Genomic DNA, 13,758 nt, shown 5'->3' with positions numbered 1-13,758 from the left:
TCCCTGAAACAGACTATAAAACGTAGGAAGGTCACTCTCTGACAATCTCCCTTTCTTCTTTCCTGAAGAACCTCATGTTACAGGTGTTCTGCCCTATACAGGATGGGAAGAAATGTCACACACAGACACAGAAAAGAATCTGAACAAATAGGCGTTGATGAGTTTTTCCCAGTTTATTACTATTACGTAATACCCTTTTGTCCTTCAGTCATACTTCCTCCGCATGACTATCCACAATAATACATGGTTCTTCATTTCCTAAAGCCCTTATGTCACCTAAGATGTATATTGAATCAATGTGTATATTTTTGTCTTGTTCTTCTGTTTTTTTGTTTTAGGTTTCTCAGCCATGAACCTCATAATGAATGAGGAAAAAAATTGTTTTATCTCCCATAATATACCAGGACACTCTTGAGAAGAGGAGGTTTAGAGAGATTATTTGTAGGATTCGGAATTGGGCTGTGTGTTTACAGGGAAGGTTTAAAGAAACCAAGCATATTCTAGATTGAGTGCTGACCGGAAGCAGAGACAATGAAGATATTGGTTATCCTGTTATTTTTTAATGTAGAAAGCAAGAGGAAGCTTCACTAATGTCAGTATAAGAGAAGTAGTCAGAAGATGAAGACTGGTCATTGTTTCGAATATGTAGAGTCTTTATATCTGTTTTATTTCAGAGATGGTCACAAAGTGGTCACAAAGGGGCCTTGTTGATCTTTCTGTGCATTCTCTGAGTATTGTTAGTAATACCCCAGCTGCTTGCTGTTGGTGGCCAGGGTTGAGTAAAGTCATAATTTATTTTATAAGGTCTAATCCCATACATGTTCAGAATTATGTAGATGAGAAGCTGCCCTGAAATGTGTCTCTATCTTTTTTTTTTTTTTAGCAGTAGGATGTGTTGTTCAATCATCTTCTGTAACAAAGCAATACAAGCAATCTCCAGATGCAAAATCATTATGAGTCCTAATAATAGACTCTGAAGGCAGAGACATAAATTAACAAACATAGATCAGGAAAGCATATCTCAAAAAATATCTAGGCCTGTTCCAGGGGCACATGATCATTTTCATAAAACTATTCATAAATTGTTTTACCTGATCATTGGTTTTTCAGGAGGTTCGACAGAAGGTATTCACAAGCCAAGGAAAAATCAGGGTCCAAGAGATTGTCTAAAACAACATGGAGTAATCGATATAAACTGCTCATTTGAGCCTCTTGGGCAGACCTATGCTCATTTTTGACAAAAAATAATTGTCAGAAACAAAATGTTGATCCCTTTTGTTAGTTGCATTATTCCACAATTGGAATTGCAGCTCATTCAGCTTGCATGAAGAGTAGGATAATTCTTCAAGGGAGCTGGTCTAAGTGCACGCTTGCCTTTTTTTAGACTTTTCTGGGTATCCTTAATCTGTGTGGATTGAGTGTGATATGGAAGATAGATACTTTGAGTCAAAACAAGGCTATGCAAAGTTATTCAGTGATAGTCCCAGTGACATTTGTATCATTGACACTGGAAAGTTAGCTTGAAATTCTCCGGGTTAGAAAAAAATAAATGAATAAGTTTTGGTTTTGACTATGGTTAAAATAATAACTCCTTGGCAAGGAAAAACCTCAGCCCATACTGACAATAAGCTAACAAATCAGTTCATAATTACGGTGCATATCTGAAGGTGATTGGTTTGTTTAATACTCCTTTTTAAGGGCCATCAGCTAGAGGATACTGGGATTCTAAGCCAGTATGCTTTGAATGACATTCCACTTTCACTATGGCTGCTTATGCAACAGCAAGTCATCTAAAATGTATTTTAATTTGTTTGTCCTATTTTGTTGGCGATCCTGTAGGGTTAGGAAGCCTCTTTTGTCAAAGCATTAAAAATGATCAAGAGTCTAGAAGAAAACCTAGGGGATACCATTCAGGACATAGGCAGTGGCAAAGACTTCATGACTAAAATGCCAAAAGCAATTGCATCAAAAGTCAAAATTGACAAATGCAGTCTAACTAAACTAAAGAGCTTGTACACAGCAAAAGAAGCTATCATCAGAGTGAAAAGGCAACCTACAGAACGGGAGAAAATTTTTGCAATCTATCCATCTGACAAAGGGCTAATATTCAGAATCTACAAGGAACTTAAATTAAGAAAAAAAAATCCTATCAAATGCGGGTGAAGACACCTTTCAAAATAAGACATTTATGCAGCCAACAAACATGTGAAGAAAAGCTCATCATCACTGGCCATTAGAGAAATGCAAATCAAAATCACAATGAGATACCATCTCATGCCAGTTAGAATGATGATCATTAAAAAGTCAGGAAACAACAGATGCTGCAGAGGATGTGGAGAAATAGCAACACTTTTACACTGTTGGTGGGAGTGTAAATTACTTCAGCCATTGTGGAAGACAGTGTGGAGATTCCTCAAAGATCTAGAACCAGAAATACCATTTGACCCAGCAATCACATTACTTGGTATATAAGAGAAGGATTATAAATTATTCTACTATAAAGACACATGGACACACATGTTTATTGCAGCACTATTCACAATAGAAAAGACTTGGAACCAACCCAAATGCCCACCAGTGGGCATTTATAGACTGGATAAAGAAACTGTGGCACATATACACCATGAAATACTATGTAGCCATAAAAAAAGGATGAATACGTGTCCTTTGCAGGGACATGGATGGAGTGGGAAACCATCGTTCTCAGCAAACTTACACAGGAACAGAAAACCAAACACCACATGTTCTCACTCATAAGTGGGAGTTGAATAATGAGAACATATGGACAGAGGGAGGGGAACATCACACACTGGGACCTGTTGGGGGGTGTGGGGCTAGGGGAGGGATAGCATTAGGAGAAATACCTAATGTAGATGATGGTTTGATAGGTGCAGCAAACCACCATAGCACATGTATGCTACCTATGTAACAAACCTGCACATTCTGCACAAGTATCCCAGAACTTCAAGTATAATAATAATCAAAGAAAATAATCAAGACCCAACCCAAAAGCATACCTACCATCTGTACAAATATTTGCATTTTTAGCTTTTGTTAAGTGGAAAGTTTAGGTAAGGATGAACAATTTATTCAAATGAATTGATTTAATTTCTGGAAGATGTTTGAAAGTTAAACAGTGAATTTATAACTATGATTTTACAGTCTTCTTGACAACCGTTTGGTATGAATCATCGACATAAAACATGAAGTCAGGATTATCCAAAAGAATTCTTCTAAGGTCTGTACTAGGCATAAATATTTCCCTAAAGGAGTCACTGGGTTCAGAGTGTTAACAGTGATGGATAGTGATATGTGAGAGAAAGTGACAGAGGACATTCACAAATCTCCAGAGGCCTTAATTTATCTTGTGAAATATATTATGGATGTCAATGATTGACAAAGGTATTTCTCAGTTTTTTTTAATATAGAACTTGATCTGTTGACAGTCATTATGCCAGACCATGCCTAAAACCGGAGTATGCTTCTTTTAACCTGAGAAATACACAGACATTAAACATAGCTATATTAAGATGTTTTAATTATTTGTAATTAACCTAGAATGATTTCACTTCTCTTTGGAATATCTATTTTCTCTAATCTTTGTCTTAGTTAACAAAACAGCTCTCACAATCAATGTGAAATAATTAAATTCTAAAGAATGTTAAAAAAACAAATAGTATCCCTATTATATGAATTTTGTATCTGGGACAGATGCTATTTACTTGGTTCATATTGTGTATGTATGTACACACATCCATATAATGGATATATATAGATGTGTGTAATGTGTGTATATATATACACACACGCACACACACGTAGAAAAGAAGTAAATGTTTGCTTTTCCTGCGGCCATAGAATCTTAGCAGTTTTACTTATCTTACTATACAAAGAAACTTATTAATCTGAATTTGAAAATCTAATCTGTGAAAGGCAAAATTTAAAAACTAATTTTAAGAAAGCATATGATATGAACATAAATAATAAATATTGATATATAAGAAATTGTTAAGGCAATATTTTTAAAACCAGGAAGCACATCAATAATTATAAAAAATAATATTTATTTTCTAAATCTAAGGAACTTTAAATTATTTAATTAAATTATGACCTAAAGTCCCAAATGAAGTAATCTTAAAGTTTCATTATTTTATAAAATATTACTTCTAATTTTACATTTATAAATTTTTAAGACTACTCTCAAGATTCTCCATAAAAATCTTATGTATATGTATTTAAACTAAGATATGTGTTGTATTTGTTTTATAAATTATTATAATGAAAAATAATGTAATATGAAACAGTGTAATGTAAATAATTATAACTATCAAAGCACACAGTAACTTGAAAGCAGACAGTAACTTCTCAATACCTTAATTGAAAAAAAAACTAATATAATCAGTATGTCAAATAAATAAAATAATACATATATTATTGAATATGACGTCTTAATGAACTTCAAGTTCTCTTGAAAGATACAAAAGTTCATTATGAGCATATTTTATATTCATTTTAATTATTGTACTTTACAGTCTCAATAATCTACATTCATTAACACCTTTATATAAAGTAACCATAATTGATTTTCTCCAGATGAACAGAAAACAAGAAGACAGAAAACTTAAAACTATGTAGTTATTTTTCTCCTGCATGTGTATGAGCATACAAGTCATATTATGTCTGCAGATTTCAAGGTGGCAAAACAAATATATACTAAACATCATCCAAAGGACTGCGAGCATTTTCTTAATTTTTAGCCACTCTATACAGATAAGAAACAAGGTAATGAAAACTATTTTAGAACACAGAAATAATTTAGTGGTCAGCAAGCCAAAGAGAGAGGCTTCCCCAGAATCCAACCATGCTGGCACCTTGATCTTGGATGTCTGGCTTCCAGAACTGTAAGAAAACAAATATTTGTTGCAGCTTTTGTGGTACTCAGTTATAGCAGCTTCAGCTGACTAATAGAATTGTAATGGGTTATAAACTGGTTTTTATGATTGCTCAATACTGTAGACAAATAATACTCAGTCTTTTCTAAAAAGTAGGATTTCCTTTTTCTTTCTTAGTTATTATGTGGGGAAGCCATCATCAGTTGCCCAGATATTCAACTCTGTGTTGATTCTCCATGAAGATAATGTTCATTTGTAGAGATCCTATATTTAGTTTGAAAGTTGATCAACATCATTTCACTCTGTTTTTATTTTTGAATCGTTTATTGAACTTTTTGATGTCCAGAGAGTTTTAAAATTCTGGGTAATGGATGCATTTGACAACAACAACTAAGCTAAAAGCATTCAGAGAAAGAACAGAACATACTCTGCAGACATTTTCCAGACTTGACCAAGAAAGTCTTAATGGTTCCATGAGTCTACCTTAGACGGATAAGTTACCTTTCTTTGAAGCTTGTGTTAGTGTAAAATTTGAGTTGTTAAGAATGACATGTCTTCCCTTTGGAAATCCAAAAAGATTAAGAAAAAAAAAAAATCAGAACATTTTATTATCTTATTATCTAAAATGAATTTTATTTGATTTTTGGCATCCTAAGAGTATTAGATATAAGAATAATGAGAAAAGGTAAGATCAAAAGGATAAAGAAAAAGATACAAAGAAAGATATGAAAATAAGTGGTCCCAGGTTTCTAGGAGAATTTTGTGTCTAGGGAAGATGCTATTTACTTGGTTAATTTGGCGATTTATTTTGAGGGACTTAATTCTACCTTCAAGTTCTCACATTAAGCAAGAAGTAATGAGGTTAAAACATTTACAATAATGCTAATCAAACTTAAAAGAGGCCAATACATAAACCAAAATGCCAGTTTAGCAATTTAAGATGACTGATGTATGTCAACTACCAAATTTTGCCAATCATTGGTTTGAAGCTCTCTGCATGTCAGAAGCTGAAACTACAAATTAGATTAGTAAGTAGGTCTAGAGTGAGATCTTTTAGGACATTTTTCCATCAAACTATTGACAGAGAATGAGTGATATCATTCTACTTGAATTGCATTTTTCTCTAGACAGGCAGATTGTATTCTTAAAATGAGAGCACTCCATATTGCTGGAAACAGACTCACATATTCTAAAAAAATTGATGCTGTTTTTTCTAGAATCCATGAACTAACTCTATAAATGTTTGATTAAAACTTAGTCATGTTTATATCCATCTTACGATTAATTACAAATTAATTTAATAAATCAATAATAAATTATCAAGCACCACAATTACTTTTGCACCTGCCTAATAATTCCCGCCTCGATTGACTGACAGGCAAGTTCACAATATGATATTTAATCTGCTATATAGAGGCCGGGCGCGGTGGCTCACGCCTGTAATCCCAGCACTTTGGGAGGCCGAGGCGGGCGGATCACAAGGTCAGGAGATCGAGACCACGGTGAAACCCTGTCTCTACTAAAAATACAAAAAAAAAAAAAAAACAAAGCCGGGCGCCGTGGCGGGCGCCTGTAGTCCCAGCTACTCCGGAGGCTGAGGCAGGAGAATGGCGGGAACCCGGGAGGCGGAGCTTGCAGTGAGCCGAGATCGCACCACTGCACTCCAGCCTGGTGGACAGAGCGAGACTCCGTCTCAAAAAAAAAAGAAAAAGAAAAAAAAATCTGCTATATAGAAATAGAAAAGAAGCAAATGAGAGATATAATGAAGGAACAGTTCGTTAAGCTGAGAAAAGTCTTCAGCTGTTAAATGCAGGTACTTTCATGTAGCCATTTTTTGTTTAGATAGTATATTATTCATGTATAGAATAATGACTGATATTTGTATGTCGATATTTTTGTCCACAATTTTGTATCCTGTATTAGTTTTACCGCTATTTTTGTGGAAACTTTCAAGACTGACATATAAGGTCATGTCATCTGCAAACACAAATTTTACTGTTTCCTTTCTGATTTGGATTGAGTTGGATGTTTTTCACTTCTTTTTTTAAAGGCATAATGTCGCACTTTTATTGGAAGTATTTCTTTTCTTTGTAGAGTTAAATATTTCTTTTTCCTTCCAACTTTCATGTTAGATTCAGGAGACACATGTGCAGGTTTATTATACGGGTAAATTTTGTTTTACTGGGGTTTCATATACAAAATTTCACCACCCGAGTAATAAGCATTGTACCTGATAGGTAGTTTTTCCATCCTCATGTTTCTCCCAGCCTCCATCCTCAAGTAAACGTAGTGTTATTCACTTCTTTGTGTCCATCTGTACTCAAAGCTTAGCCTCAACAAATGAATGAGAATACATGGTATTTGGCTTTCTGTTCCTGTGTTAATTTACTTATGACAATGGTCTCTAGCTGCATCCATGTTGGTGTAAAGGACATTATTTTGTTCATTGTCATGGCTACATAGCATTCCATAGATACAATTTCTTTATCAAGTCCACTGTTATGGGCATATAGAGTGTACTGTGTCTTTGCTATTGTGAATAGCACTGTGATGAACATACACATGCATGTGTCTTTATGGTAATACAATTTATATTCCTTTCGGTATATACACACTAATGGGATTGCTGGGTCAAATAAAATACTTTTAAGTTGTTTGTTTTTAAGTTGTTTTAAGGTGATTGCTTAAGTTCTGTTTTAAGTTGTTTGAGAAGTCCTCAAATTGCTTTCCAAAATGGCTAAAGTAATTTACATTCTCACCAACAGTGTATGAATATTTCCTTTTCTCTGCAACCTAGCTAGCATCTGTTACTTTTTGACCTTTTAATTATAGCCGTTCTGACTAGTATGAGATGGTGTCTTATGATTTTGATTTGCATTCCGGTAATGATTAGTGATGTTGAGCATTTTTTCATATGCTTGTTGACCACTTGTATCTCTTCTTTTATGAAGTGTGTGTTCATGTATTTTGCCCATTTTTTAATAGAGTTGTTTGTTTTTTGCTTGTTGATTTGTTTAAATTCTTTATAGATTCTAGGTATTAGACCTTTGTCAGATGAATAGTTTGCAAAAATGTTCTCCCACTCTATAGGTGCTCAGTTGACTCTGTTTATAGTGTCTGTTGCTGTATAGAAGCTCTTTAATTTAATTATATCTCATTTGTCAGTTTTTGTTTTTGTGGCAACTGCTTTTGGAGTCTTCACTGTTAAACCTTTGCCATGGCCTATGTCCAGAGAGGTATTTTCTAGGTTTCCTTCTAAGGTTTTTATAGATTTAGGTCTTCCATATAAGTCTTTAATCCATCCTGGGTTTATTTTTTTAATATATCGTGAAAGTAAGGGGTCCAGTTTCAATCTTCTGCATGAGGTTAGCCACTTACACTAGCGCTATTTATTGAATAGGATGTCCTTTCTAGCTTGCTGGTGATTGTTAACTTTGTCGAAAATCAGATGGTTTAAGGTGTGTGGCTTTATTTCTCGGTTCTCTATTCTATTCCATTGATCTATTTGTCTGTTTTTGTGCCAGTGACATGCTCTATTCACTACACTGGCATTCTATTGTTGTTTGAAGTCAGGTAACGTGATACCCCCAGCTTCCTTTTCTTTTTATTTTCCCCCCGGGATTGCTTCGACTATTTAAGTCCTGTTTTGGTTCCATGTGGATTTTAGAATCGTTTTTACTAATTCTGTAAAAAAAAAAAAAAAAAAATGCTGTTGGTAATTTGATAGGAATAGCATTTAATCTATAAATTGCTTTGGGCATTATGACCATTTTAACTATTAGGTTGATGCAAAAGTAATTTTGTCTTTTTTTCATTACAAGTAATAGCAAAAACCACAGTTACATTTTCACCAACCTAATATTTTGATTCTTCCTATCAATGAGCATAGAATCTTTTCCATTTGCTTGTGTCATCTTCGCTTTCTTTTAGCAGTGTTTTGTAATTCTCACTGTAGAGATCTTTCACCTCTCTGGTTAGCTGTATTCCTAGGTATTTTATTCATTTGTGGCTATCATTAATGGGGTTTTCGTCTTGATTTGGCTCTCAGTTTGGATGTTATTGGTATATCAAAATGCTGATTTCTGTACATTTATTTGTATCCTGAAACTTTGCTGTAGTTTTTTAATCATACTTAGGAGGCTTTGGGCAGATACCATGGGGTATTCTGGGAATAGAATCATATTGTCTGCAAAGAGAGATAGCTTGACTTCCTCTCTTTCTGTTTGAATGCAGTTTATTTTTTTTTTCTATTGAATAATTGCTCTGGCTAGGAATTCTAGTAATGTATTCAATAGACGTGATGAGAGTGGGCATCCTTGTTTTTGATCTGGTTCCAAGCAGAATCTGTTCAACTTTTGCTCGTTTAGTATGATGTTGGCTGCAGGTTTGTCATAGATGGTTCTTACTATTTTGAGGTACATTCTTCAATGTCTAGTTTGTTGGGATTTTTTAACATCAAGTGAGGTTGAATTTTGTCGAAAATCTTTCTGCACTTACTGAGATGATCATGTGGTTTTTGTTTTTAGTCCTGTCTATGTAGTGAAAGACATTTATTGATTTGCATGTGGTTAAATCCCCCTTTATCCCAGAATAAAAGTCCACTTGATCATGGTGAAATTGCTTTTTGATGTGCTGCTGGATTTGGTTTGGTTGCATACTCTTGAAGATTTTTGTACCTATGTTCAGCAAGGATATTGGTTTGAAGTTTTCTTTTTTCACTGGGGCTCTGTTAGGATTTAGTATCAGAAAGATGCTGGTCTAATAGAATGAGTTAGGGAGGCATGCTTCCTCCTTGAGTTTTTGGAATAATTTCAGCAGGATTGGTACCACATCTTCTTTATGTACTAGGTAGAATTCATTTGCGAATTGGCCTGGTTCGGAATTTTTTCTGGATGGTAAGTTTTTAATTACTGAGTCAATTTCAGAAGTTGCTTTGGTCTGTTTGGTGTTTCCATTTCTTCCTTGTTCAATCTCGGAAGGTTGTATGTTTCCAGGAATTCATCTACCTTTTTTTCTAGGTTTTCCAGTTTGCATCAGAGGTGTTCGTAATAGTATCTGAGAGTTTTTTGTATGTCTGTGGGATCGGTGGTATTCTTGCCTTTGTCATTTCTGGGTTGAGTTTATGTGGATCTTCTCTCTTTCTTCTTTATTAGTGTAGCTAGTAGTCTATGTGTCTTATTCATTCTTTCAAATAACCAAAATTTGTTTTCTTCATCTTTTTAATGATTTTTCTACCTCAGTTTTGTTCAGTTCAGCCTCATCTTGGTTATTTCTTATCTTCTGTAGCTTTAAGGTTGGTTTGCTCTTGTTTTTCTAGTTCCTCTTGGTGTGATGTTAGGTTATTAATTTAAGATCTTTCTAACTTTATGATGTGGGCATTTAGTGCTATAAACTTTCTTCTTAACACTGATTTATTTGTGTCCCAGATAGTCTAGTATGTTGTATCTTTGTTTTCAGTAGTTTCAAAAAAATCTTGATTTCTTTTTTTCTTTTCTTTTTTTTTTTTTTTTTTTCGAGATGGAGTCTCGCTCTGTTGCCCAGGCTGGAGTGCAGTGGCACGATCTCACTGCAAGCTCCGCCTCCCGGGTTCACGCCATTCTCCTGCCTCAGCCACCCGTGTAGCTTGGAATGCAGACGCCAGCCACCACGCCTGGCTAATATTTTGTATTTTTAGTAGAGACGGGGTTTCACCATGTTAGCCAGGATGGTCTTGATCTCCTGACCTCGTGATCCACCTGTCTCGACCTCCCAAAGTGCTGGGATTACAGGCGTGAGGCACCGCGCGTGGCCAAAAAACATCTTGATTTCTGCCTTCATTCTATTATTTCCCACAAGTCATTCAGGAGCAGATTGTTTAATTTCCATAGTATTATATAGTTTTGAGAGCTCCTCTTAGCATTAACTTCTATTTATATTGTAGTGTGATCTGAAAGTGTGCCTGGTTTAATTTCATTTTTAAAAAATTTGTTGAGAATTGCTTTATGGTCACGTGTTTGATTTTAGTGTATGTGCCACGTGTAGTTGAGGAGGAGAAAAAAAAAGGATTTTATTTTTTCATTTATGAAGCTTAGTTTGGCTGGTTACAAAAATTATTAGTTGGAATTCCTTTTCTTTAAGGATGCTGAATATAGGTCGCCAATCTCTTCTGGCTTGTAGGGTTTCTGCTGAAAGGCCTGCTGTTAGTCTGATGGAGTTTGCTTTGTAGGTGACCTGTCTCTTCTCCCTAGCGGTCTTTAATATTTTTGTGTGTGTGTTTATCTTAGTGAATTTGATGACTATGTGTCTTTGAGATGGTCATCTTGCATAGAGAGTATATGCCATGTACATTCTGTTGCTGGGTGGAATGTTCTATAGATGTCTGTTGGATTCATTTGGTCAATGCGAATTTTAGCTTCTTAATATCATTGTTAGTTTTCTGCCTTGATGTTCTGTTTAATACTATCAGTGGTGTGTTGAAGTCTCCCACTAAGTCTCTTGATAGATCTTTCACAATTTCTCTTATGAATCTATGTGCTCCATTGTTGGTTGTATATATATTTAAGATAAGTCTTTTTGTTGAATTGAACTTTTCACCATTATGTAATACCCTTTTTTGTCCTTTCCAATCATTGTTCCTTTGAATCTGTTTTATTTGAAATAAGAATAGCAACACTTGCTATTCTTTGCTTTCTTTTTGCTTGATCCATCCCATTACTTTGAGCCCATTGGTGTCACTGCATGTGAGACCTGTCTGTTATAGACACAAGAGAGTTAGGTTTTTATTCTTTATGCAACTTGCCATTCTGTGTCTTTTAAGATGGTATTTAGTCCATTAACATTTAAGGTTAATATTTCTATGTGTGGATTTGGTCCTGTCATTGTGTTGTTAATTTTTTTAAGTACCCTTGATTTTATAGTTGCTTCATATATGCACTTAAGTGTGTCTTCACGGTGGCTGATAATACTCTTTCTTTCCCATGTTTAGCACTCACTTAAGGACCTCTTATAAGGCAGGTCTTGTGGTAACAATTTCCCTTGGCATTTGCTTGTCAAACAAAGGATTTTATTTCTCCTTCACTTATGAATCTTAGTTTGACTGGATACACTCTGTCAGAATTTATTTTCTTTAAGGATGCTGAACATAGGCCCTCAATCTCTTCTGGCTTGTAGAGTTTCTGCTGGAAGACCTACTGTTAGACTGATGGGGTTTGATTTGTAGGTGACTTGCCTCTTCTCTCTAGTTGTCTTGAATATTTTTTCGTGTTGACCTTGGTGAATCCAATGACTATGTGTCTTTGGGATGGCCATCATCTTTTTACTCATTACTAATCTGTTCGGATTTTCTAATTTTTCATGATTCAATCTTGGTAGGCTATATGTTCCTAGAAATTAATCAATATTTCTAAATTATTCAATTTATTGGCATATAATTTTTCTCAGTAGTCTCTTCTGACATTTTGTGTTTCTTTGGTGTTAAAATGTCCGTACTACTTAAAATAATCTACACAATATATGCAATCCTATAAAAATTCAAATTGCATTTTTTTCAGAGAAATAGAAACATTTATATGGGAGTAACCATCAAAAATGCAGAATAGCCAAACCAATTTTGAGCAAGAAGAGCAAAGCTGGAGGCATCATACTTACTGAATTCAAATTATATTACAAAGCCATACTAATCAAAAACTGTATAGTACTGAATAAAACAGAAAATTAGACCAATGCACTAGAACAGAGAGTTCAGAGATAAATACGTGCATATACAGCTAACTAATTAAGACAAGAATGACAAGAATATATAATGGGTAATGAAGAGTCTCTTTAATAAATGGTGTTGAGAAAACTGAGTATCTGCACACAAACAAATAAAATAACATACACTAAAATCAACTAAAATCATTTAAAGACTTTTATATAAGACTTGAAGCAACAAAACTCCTCAAAGAAAACAGCCAAGAAGCACCTTGACATTGGTCTTGGCAATGATTTGTTTTTTTTTTTTTTTTTTTTTAATATATCACAAACAGAACAGGCAACAAAAAGCAAAAGTAAGCAAGTGAGATTAAATCAGAGTAAAAACTTTCTACACAGAAAGTTTTTAACAAAATGAAATGGCAACCTAGTAAACAATAGAAAATATTTTCAAATCATATATGTGATGAGGGTTAGTATTCAAAATGCACAGTGAAATTATACAACTAAATAGCAAAAATCCACCAATAAACCTGTTAGTAAATGGGCAAAGTATCCAAAAAGATATTTTTCCAAAGAAGGCATACAAGTGGCCAACAGGTATATGAAAATGTGCTCAACATCACTAATCATTAGGAAAACGCAAATCAAAACCACAATGAGCTATCTATCACCTCACACCTGTTAGAATGCCTATTATTTAAAAAAAAAAAAAAGAAGAAGAAGACAAGAAGTACTAGCAAAGATTCAGAGAAAAGGAATTCTTGTACAATGTTGGAAAATTGATATAGACATCGAGGAAAAGCATATGGAGATTCCTTAAAACTTAAAAAACAGTATTACCATATAATTCAGAAATTTCATTTCTGGCCATAGAAATCAGGATCTTGAAAAGAGGTCTGCCCTTTGATGTTCATTGCAGCATTATTCATAACAGCAAAGGTATGGAAATGAAATAAAAGTCCATAGATGGATGAATGAATATGGAAATTGTGATAAATACCTACTAAAGAATATTATTCAGCCTTAAAAAAATAAAACTTTGCCTTTTCAGATAATATAGATTATCATACATAAAATAAGCCAGACACACAAAAATACACTCCACATTAACTCACTTATGTACGGAATCTTGAGGAATCAAACTCATAGAAGCAGATTGTAGTAGGCTGGTTGTAAGGGGCTGCGGTAGAGA

Source organism: Piliocolobus tephrosceles, chromosome 4 (assembly GCF_002776525.5).
Source record: "Piliocolobus tephrosceles isolate RC106 chromosome 4, ASM277652v3, whole genome shotgun sequence".
NCBI classification, from domain to species: domain Eukaryota; kingdom Metazoa; phylum Chordata; class Mammalia; order Primates; family Cercopithecidae; genus Piliocolobus; species Piliocolobus tephrosceles.
The sequence above is the reverse complement of the archived record's forward strand: the minus strand, read 5'-3'. Positions refer to the sequence as shown.